The following is an 8,313-nucleotide window of genomic DNA, read 5'->3' as shown; positions in this document are numbered from 1 at the left end:
GCACATGAACACTACTAGTTTATTAGGTTTCACATTATTAGAAAGTTGTTTAACATTTAAGGATGGAAACTAGTTGTTTGAAAGCAGTTAAGGATGGAAACTAGTTGTTTGAAAGCATTAGGATATGACTAATGCTTTCAGAGGAACTAGATAGGGCATTCAAGGGCGAACTCAACCAACATGTTTTAAAAAAAACATACTTAAGTTGGTAAAGTCTTGTACTGGTTGTTTAAAAAATAAAAAAAAAATACAAAATAAAATAAATATTTTATACTTTCGGATAATATTAGGTGGCTGTGATCAATTTGATTTCTCCTTCCTGGTTCTGCCCTTGAAGACATCATAGAAACAGGATTCAACAGGAATAAGTTTCCTCTAGATCCACCAAGTTAAGATTTATGTGAATTTGTTAGGCTCTGGTCCATTGAAGTTGAGTTAGCCGATCTCATATGGAGGTTGCAGGACTTTCTTCCCGGAAACTGGTCCCTTAAAATAGGCAAATCGTCAAGAATTGTTCTCTTTGAGTATCTAAAATACGTTATAAAAATGGATTGGAGAGAGCCACACTGTGAAAACACTCCATTCACAGATATAATACCCTGGTCACATTGCCTAGTTACTCGTCCGTAAATCCAAAACAACCAATCAACCAGTCTGCTCAATTGGTTCGTTAACTTGGCTGTATAAGTTGGAGTCGTACAGTCCGTATCGTTACCGAAATATGATACCATCATACTAATACTCAATATTGCATGCTGATCATGGCCTTCATATACATTTTTAAGTAATCTGATTACGGGCCTAAATCCATAGTCCAAATGGTAGCGGACATATTATTATCAACACATTTTAAATTGCTTTGTTCTCTGTTTCTGTTCCTGTATTCTCACTTGTTTTTCTCGTGTTCGGTTTCGTTACTTTGATGTATTAAAGCAAAACTATAGAAAAAGGTATAATATTAGGGGGTGGATTAAAAAATCATAAAATATTTGATGAGTTCTGATTAAACATCACTCATGCATGATTGCAAGCGTTCAAAGTAACGCTAGGAATGGTAAGCGAACGGATCTCTGAAGACCATTTTATAGATTTTTTTTATTATTTTTAGACAAGAGAATGCACAAAAATGGACCTATATTTCCAAGGAGAGAAAAAAAAAAATCTGTTATAACATATGTTCCAGTCAATCTTTTTTTTTTTCTTTCGGCAACTTGGTACAACTAGAGTTGATACGATGCCAGTCATTCAACCAGCTAACGATTCCATCCGTGTGGAATTGCGATCAGGTGAGAATAGCACTTCCCCCATTATATCTGAATCGATTCGACCAATTTAATTCCAATGAAAATACGATATTTCGGCTATAAATTGCTGATATTTATCAAGATAGCCTGTCATCAACAGTGACTGGGAGATGTATTGATGTCAGAAGATGTCACGTGTCTCGTATTTCCTACCATTAGCTGCCTATCCTTCTTAAGGTAGCCAAGCGCTCCTGGGAGGGTCGATAATCATTTGTCTTTAAGACGTTTTGTCGAACGTAAAAACGATAAAATTGATGTCTTGAAAGATGATGAAAAAGAAACACTGGGCAATATTGCCTGGCTATTTATCTCGATTTCATTGATTCTAAAGCCTTAAGAAATATGACTTCGAATAAAAGAATTGCGAGGCAGTATGAGATTCAAGTGGCGGTTTTAAAAATATACAAAGCTGAGTTATATCTGAAGTGGCACGTGTGTCTTGGAAAGCCATAGTTATGCTTTAAGCTTGATTGGCTTGTATAATGAATTTTGTTTGCGGCTGCTCGCAAATATTTCATAAAAATTGAATTTTTATGAAATATTTCGCAGAATGAAAATATCACACAGGATTTAATCTTGGATCCTGTATGAAATATCACACAGGATTTAATCCTGGGGAGGGCCGAGTTGAGTAGACGATTTAAGAATGCACACTACGCATCGCATACGACTTATGACTGAGCATCTGCAATGATCGCTAATTCATAAGTAGTATAGAAATAGGAGACACGACACAACATAAATAAAAAAAATGAATTTTAATTGGAAAAGATTTCTGAAAAATTTTCTAGTGTTTTTTTCTTTTTCTTTAGGGGTGCCAGGCCCCTTGGCCTGGGTGCGCCACTGATATTTTTTTTTAACTCAAAATAGAACTTTTCCCAGATTGCTTCTCCGCCACTTTTTTATTCTCAAGAAACCCAGGTGATCAAATGCGTACTGAATAACAGGTGTGGTCGTATCATAAAGAGGGATAATTACTTCCTTGCATCCCTATTTGTCAACGTGTTTTTTTTTTTCTTAAAATATGCAATTTATCATAAAATATACAGTTGTTTTTTAGATTTAAAATAGATAAATTATCGTAGACATAAAATTGTTTATTACAAGTGGAATATACTTTTCAGCTGTTATTCTAATGAGATGAGCACGAGACAAGAGAGTCTCGCGCACTAGTAAACAATGCATATCTAAATCAGTCAGAAAGCTGAGTTGTTTGAACAAAATACCATTGTTTCTGATCTTTGGCTTGTATGGAAATAAAAAATTGCTCCAAAGACTAACAATAGTTTTAGTTAATTGGCTTTGCCGAAATAATAAACTCTACTTGCAAGAATCGCTTAAATTCTAACGAGGTATGGTTTTTAATTTCTATTTTAAACTGTGTTAATGAAATAGTATGAATTTAGCATGCCTGTTCCTTGTATGTTTTGTACGTTGTTTGTCCAGAAGATCGGTCATTAAACAAGCAAGAATAATTAATTATTTTCAGAATATATCTGGATTTTTTTATCACTTTAATGCCATTTAGTTTTTTTCCTTTTTAATACATATTTTTATTTTTTTCGAATAAGTAATTCAGAAACAAAGTAGGGTGTTAAAAGTAGAGCAGAGTTCTATTTTAATACTGATATTGGCTTATCCTTAAATGTTATCGATCGTCGTTTGTTCGATATCTTACGTGGGAGAGAGAATCCTTGGAACTTGACTTGGCTTTATGCGAGAGCCAAAAGTCTGCTGTCGACGTGAAACAGGTTTTCAAGAATACACAACTGCGAACAGTTGGCAAGTTGGAGGTGATTTATTTATAGAAAGCGCTCGTTTTTTTTTTTTTTTAACCTGCAGTTAAGTATGTTTACGTTTTAATTCTAAGTTATTTGCGATTATTGAACTGAAATGATTGCGATGCTTTGTAAATTGAATTAATGTGTTTTATTACGATAATCTTAGTTTAATTTTTAAGTTTAGACATGCACAGTAATTGAGATAATGTGGTTACCCGATAGGTTAGATGAGTAATTTCAGTTTTGATTTCTTTGCTGATCCACTGAGACAAACGTAAGCTCCCTTTTGCCTCTCTAAGTATTTGCTTAACTTATTCGGTCGTACACATTTCGTATTTTTTGTTTTTCAAACTGCGCATCTTCTCCGCAAAACTACGTGACGTCTGTTTGCTATCATTAAGTTGCATCAGAACGAGAAAGGTCTGATGCGTTCTGTTGCTAAGATGAAAATCTGGATTTCCTTGTCCCTAAAGAAACACCCCTAAACATCGTTCGAGACTAACATAGTCTCGCCTGAAAGAGGCTTACAAAAAAGTGTCTGGCCACTTCGACATTGTCGAGAGACACCTTTTTTAGAGAGTAGGGCTCAATGATTTCAGATTTAGTCGTATGGGAAATAAGGCAGCTTCAGTTTTAGTGGGGAAATGACTTTTTAAAAAGGACTCTGTGCTGTATTAGCTTGTTTGGACTGGATTCCTTCGTTTTTCTTTCTGAAAAGAGCTAAAAACGGTTATAGTGGTTTTAATTTAGCTGAGAATAACAAAGTCCAGTTCTGTTCTGCTGTGATTGGAAGAAACGAAAATTTCTGAAAAAAAAAAAGGGGGGGGTGACTTTTATTCTTTTAACCATGATTTTCTTCTATAATTGAGTGAAAGAATTTTGCACAAATGGAACTCATACCCTCCCTACTGTTTTTGCTTACAATGTTTTAAGCAAAAACCTCTCGCATGTGATAGTTCTGTTTTCCCGTCGTCCAAGGGTCACACCAGGGACGGTGCTGCTACTGTGACCACCCACTTGCAAAAACAGATGTTAGCAAGTAAACTATAGTTGTCTTTTCTCATGACTTGTTAATTGTGCTGGAAAATACTACCAGCATAAAAATGGCATTGTTATAATTAAAAAAAAAAAAAAATTGACAGAGTGGTTTTAATAAGAATGACAGATGGAAGTAGATGTACTCTCGCCATCAATATTCTTTCGCGTCACTGTTGCTGATTATCTCCATATATAATCCCTTTTCTGCACTTTTTACTATAAACCAGTTCCTAATCTTAAATGTGACCACTTTTTTTAAATTCGTAAGCAATATTAACAACTTGAATTCGTAGAGCCCGCTATGGAGGGGAGGGGGGGGTCATTTCCGCTACTTCCTTCTGCATAAACAGTTACCTCTTCTTCAAAGACCGTTCGTGAAAGCTTTTATATGGACTTTTCAACAGAAGGTGAGTAGCCAGCCTCATATCAAGACAGAAGCGTTTTACTTCATAAAAAACAAACTGACCACAAGAACACACACAATTTACAGACATAATACACACTACTCAAATAGCTTTAGTTGCTTTGGCCATGAATTCACCTTAGCTGGACCAAACGTTTTCAATGTTAGACGTAATTGTAGCTGTGAACAAAGCCTTGTTGGCCGAGAAGACGGCGTCTTCGTTCCCCAAATAAGTTCGATTTCCATTGTGGAATGAATGATGAATGATAGTGAAATCTTTAGGTGGTAGATAATTTTTATCTGATATGAGACCACCAAAAAAAAAAAAAAAAAAGCCGGTTTTAGTTGTATGTTGTTTGTTAAACAAAAGTGGTCACGTTCTGTTAATTTCGTTTTTTATAGCTTTTTCATATGATATTCACTTAGCTGGCCTGGTTGGTCAAGTGGTCAGCATACAACTCTCCAACTAAATGGCGGCCGATCGCATTCGAATCCCGCTCTCGACATCGATGTTTGTCTATATGGAAGATGAAGAATTTCATCTCCCAATATCACCCCCCCCCCCCCGATTATTAGAAGCTAAAATGGCTTGAAATAAGTCTCCAAAGTAGAGATTACGATCATGTAAATAAATAAATAATTTTTTAAAAAAAGTAGCAGATCCACAGTAATTATTATATAGATTTACAACCTTCCATTGGTGGGATTCACATAATAAATAAAATCTCTTTTCGAGGTGTTTTAACTATCGCAATGTCAGATGCTTGAGTATATTAGGATAATTATTTTTTCGTGATTTTTGATCCCAATAGTGACATATATAACAGTCCGATGTAACAAGTGCTCTAAACAATTGCTACGATCGACCAGATTCTTTTAGCCATTTTGTACAATGGCATAAACATACGTCAGTCAACCACGTTCTACAAACAACGTACTGTTGGCTCCAAAACAAGTTTGTTTCATCTAGTTTTCGATTTGAGTGAATTGTAGGGAAATATTTGTACGTGCAACGATCAGACAGGCGTGGAAGGCTCAATTCAATAACTTATCTACCAGTTGAGTTATGAACATTCATTTATTCATGACATTCATCGAATTATATTGTATATTTTCGACTGCTCTTTCAATTTTATTATTTTCATTTGTTCATCCTGCGCATTCTTTCTTTTGTGTACCGAATGAGGTTACTGAGGATGGACTAACAGTTACATAATCCGTAAATTTTTTTCACAGATTTCTCGATTCAAAGAAACAAACATCTGATGTTTTGATTCTGGGGAAATTGTTACGTTAATAAATGTTTAATTTATTAACTATTTATAGCAGTTTTCCGAAATCTCCTTCAATTATCTATCTTATTTATTCATTCGTTCATTTAAATCGTGATTCCCTAAAACGGGAGTTTCTAGACCGTAGCTTAATTAACTTGAATGCAACCGCCAATGATCTTCGGCAGAAATGGTTCCGATCTAACAAATTGCTCCGCATCCTCCTTTCTCTTTTAAGAATCAGCGTGACTCTTTGAAACCAATTGGTGGTAACTATCATTAAACTAATTACGTGATCTATGTATGCAGTCGTTGTTTTGTAAATGATGCATGGGCATGCAATAAAAAAGCATGACGGCTCATTTAACCATAATTCTTAGAAGCATGAAATTGGACGAAAAATTACTCTGGGATTTGATCCCATAAAATTGCTTATTATTCTTCTCTTGTATGTTTATATATAGAATGGGGTTTGCGAATTTAGGATAAATAAAAATATCTTCAGAAGCTAAAGCATTTGCGAAAAGATGATAAATTACTGGTTGGAAGAACAACAGCAGGTTTTATAATTACAGACATCTGTAAGTTCCCTTGAATAATTGCAGTTAACGTTTGCGTTAAAATGATGGGTAATGATCCCAACACGATTCAATATTAATTCTCCCGTAATTATAAAAAAAATTGTGTTAATGTTACTTACTACAAAAGGATTATTAATTTTGCTAGATGAAAGGAAATAAAACACACTAGAGGTAGACAGATGATATTAATGAGGGAGGCTTCGAGTGCTTCAGGAGTCAGTGAATTGTAATTAAGTTTGAGTCTTCAAAATTTCGTAGGATTTTAAACACTAAAATGAAAGAATTGCTGTTGGCGAGAGTTTTGATTAAAATGTTAGTCAGTTGAGAAAATATTTGCTTAAGCGATTTTTTTTTAAGTTTGTTATTTTAGTTATAACAAAAGAATCGGCAGAGAGAGGAGGAGGATCACATGCTAATATACAGAAAAGTTGCATTCAACCTTCATTAGGTCTTGGAACAAAATAAAACTAAAAATAGTTAAATAATATTTACATTTTACGCATGAGACTGGAGCTTTGAATAAAACATATTAAAACCAGTACCTAAAACTAATGACTTATGCAATTATGTTTAAGCAATATGCTTAACACATTTTATTCCTACAATGTTTTTGACTACAACAGTACTTTAATTGGCGTTGTTTTAAGTGTGGACATTACTGACATGGCAGATAAATATTTAAAATCAGAAAGATGGCATTTAAAGCTAAACTTTAATTTAAATAAAATCTAAATATTAGCTTCAGATCAGCTGTAAGTTTCCAGTTGTTTGCATAACAGTTAGGTTGTCAGATTTGCTTCAATATGGCTGGTCAATTGTGGAGATGACATGGAGTTTTAGATCTCGATTTTCCGTAAAAAACAAACGGGCCATCTGGCTGAACTTCGCTACGAGACGAGGTAGTCACCTCAAGTTTTTTTTTTTTTTTTTTTGCTTTCAAGTGAGTTTTAAACAAACAGCTTCGGTTATGAAAGACAGCAATATGATCTTAAAATTGAAAGAAAAAAAATGACATCAGTTGCATTAGTTGAGAAAGAGTTGCATTATTGGTGAGGGAGATGGAAGGTAGGCATCACACAGAGAGGAGGAGGATCACGTGCTAATATATACAGAGAAGTTGCATTCAACCTTCATTAGGTCTTGGAACAAAATAAAACTAAAAGTAGTTAAATAGTATTTACATTTAACGCAAGAGCTGGAACTTTGAATAAAACGTGTTAAAACCAGTACCTAAAACTAATGATTTATGCAATTATTTTAAACAGAGTTTCTTCATTTCTGCAGAAAAATATTCTTTGATCACAGTTTGTGTATTTGCTTGGGTTGCTTTCACTTCTTATTAATAAAGAGAGTTTAGAATATTTTTGGCGCTAATTAAGTATAAGGTTTGAGTATTGCTTCTGTATTTGATTTCAACCAGAAATCGGATACAGAATAAAACATCTTGTTTTGATATTTACGTATCATTTTCGTTCTTATGAACAGCAATAGCATATAAATATCTAACGGAGTAGTACGTTTAGTGTGTGTATTTATTGCACATTGCAGTATCCTTGTATTTGTTTCTAGTTAAGATTTGCATTTTACTTCATTCTGAGTCGAAGTAGAGGTGTTTGCGTAGTACGATACCATACTGTAGTGTGCTTTGAATCCATGCAGGATGCAATATTTTTACCATATTTAAATTTAAGAATCTATTTAGGTAGTAAAGGCTGTTTAATATAATCCTAACTATAATTGCGACATCGGTGATGTTTGGTTTACAACTTACCAAATTTTAATTCCAAATAAGTTATTACATTACGTTTAATCCTTTATATATTTCCATACAATTGCAATTTGAATTTGCTCTGCAATTCCAATCATGTAAGAATAGTTGTACAGAAAAGCTAGTTTTTTTGGGGTTTTTTGGTCGTGTTTCGCAAGTTAAACTTT

The 8,313-nt window shown here is 34.1% G+C and overlaps 1 protein-coding gene across 3 annotated transcripts in view; it reads left to right on the top strand.

Annotated features, from left to right (window-relative positions):
- The first annotated feature begins 2,521 nt into the window (after positions 1-2,521).
- Positions 2,522-8,313, top strand: part of LOC150105413 (uncharacterized) — a 362,599-nt gene continuing 356,807 nt past the window's right edge. For all 3 annotated transcript variants that reach the window (XM_090394785.1, XM_090394784.1, XM_090394783.1), the window contains exon 1: positions 2,522-2,656. The gene's annotated coding sequence lies outside the window, so the exon portion shown is untranslated. The remainder of the gene's footprint in view (positions 2,657-8,313) is intronic.

This window comes from Typopeltis vanoorti, chromosome 6 (assembly GCF_054136105.1).
Source record: "Typopeltis vanoorti isolate ZY-2024b chromosome 6, IOZ_Tvanoo_1.0, whole genome shotgun sequence".
NCBI classification, from domain to species: domain Eukaryota; kingdom Metazoa; phylum Arthropoda; class Arachnida; order Uropygi; family Thelyphonidae; genus Typopeltis; species Typopeltis vanoorti.
This window is presented reverse-complemented; position numbering and strand designations above follow the sequence as displayed.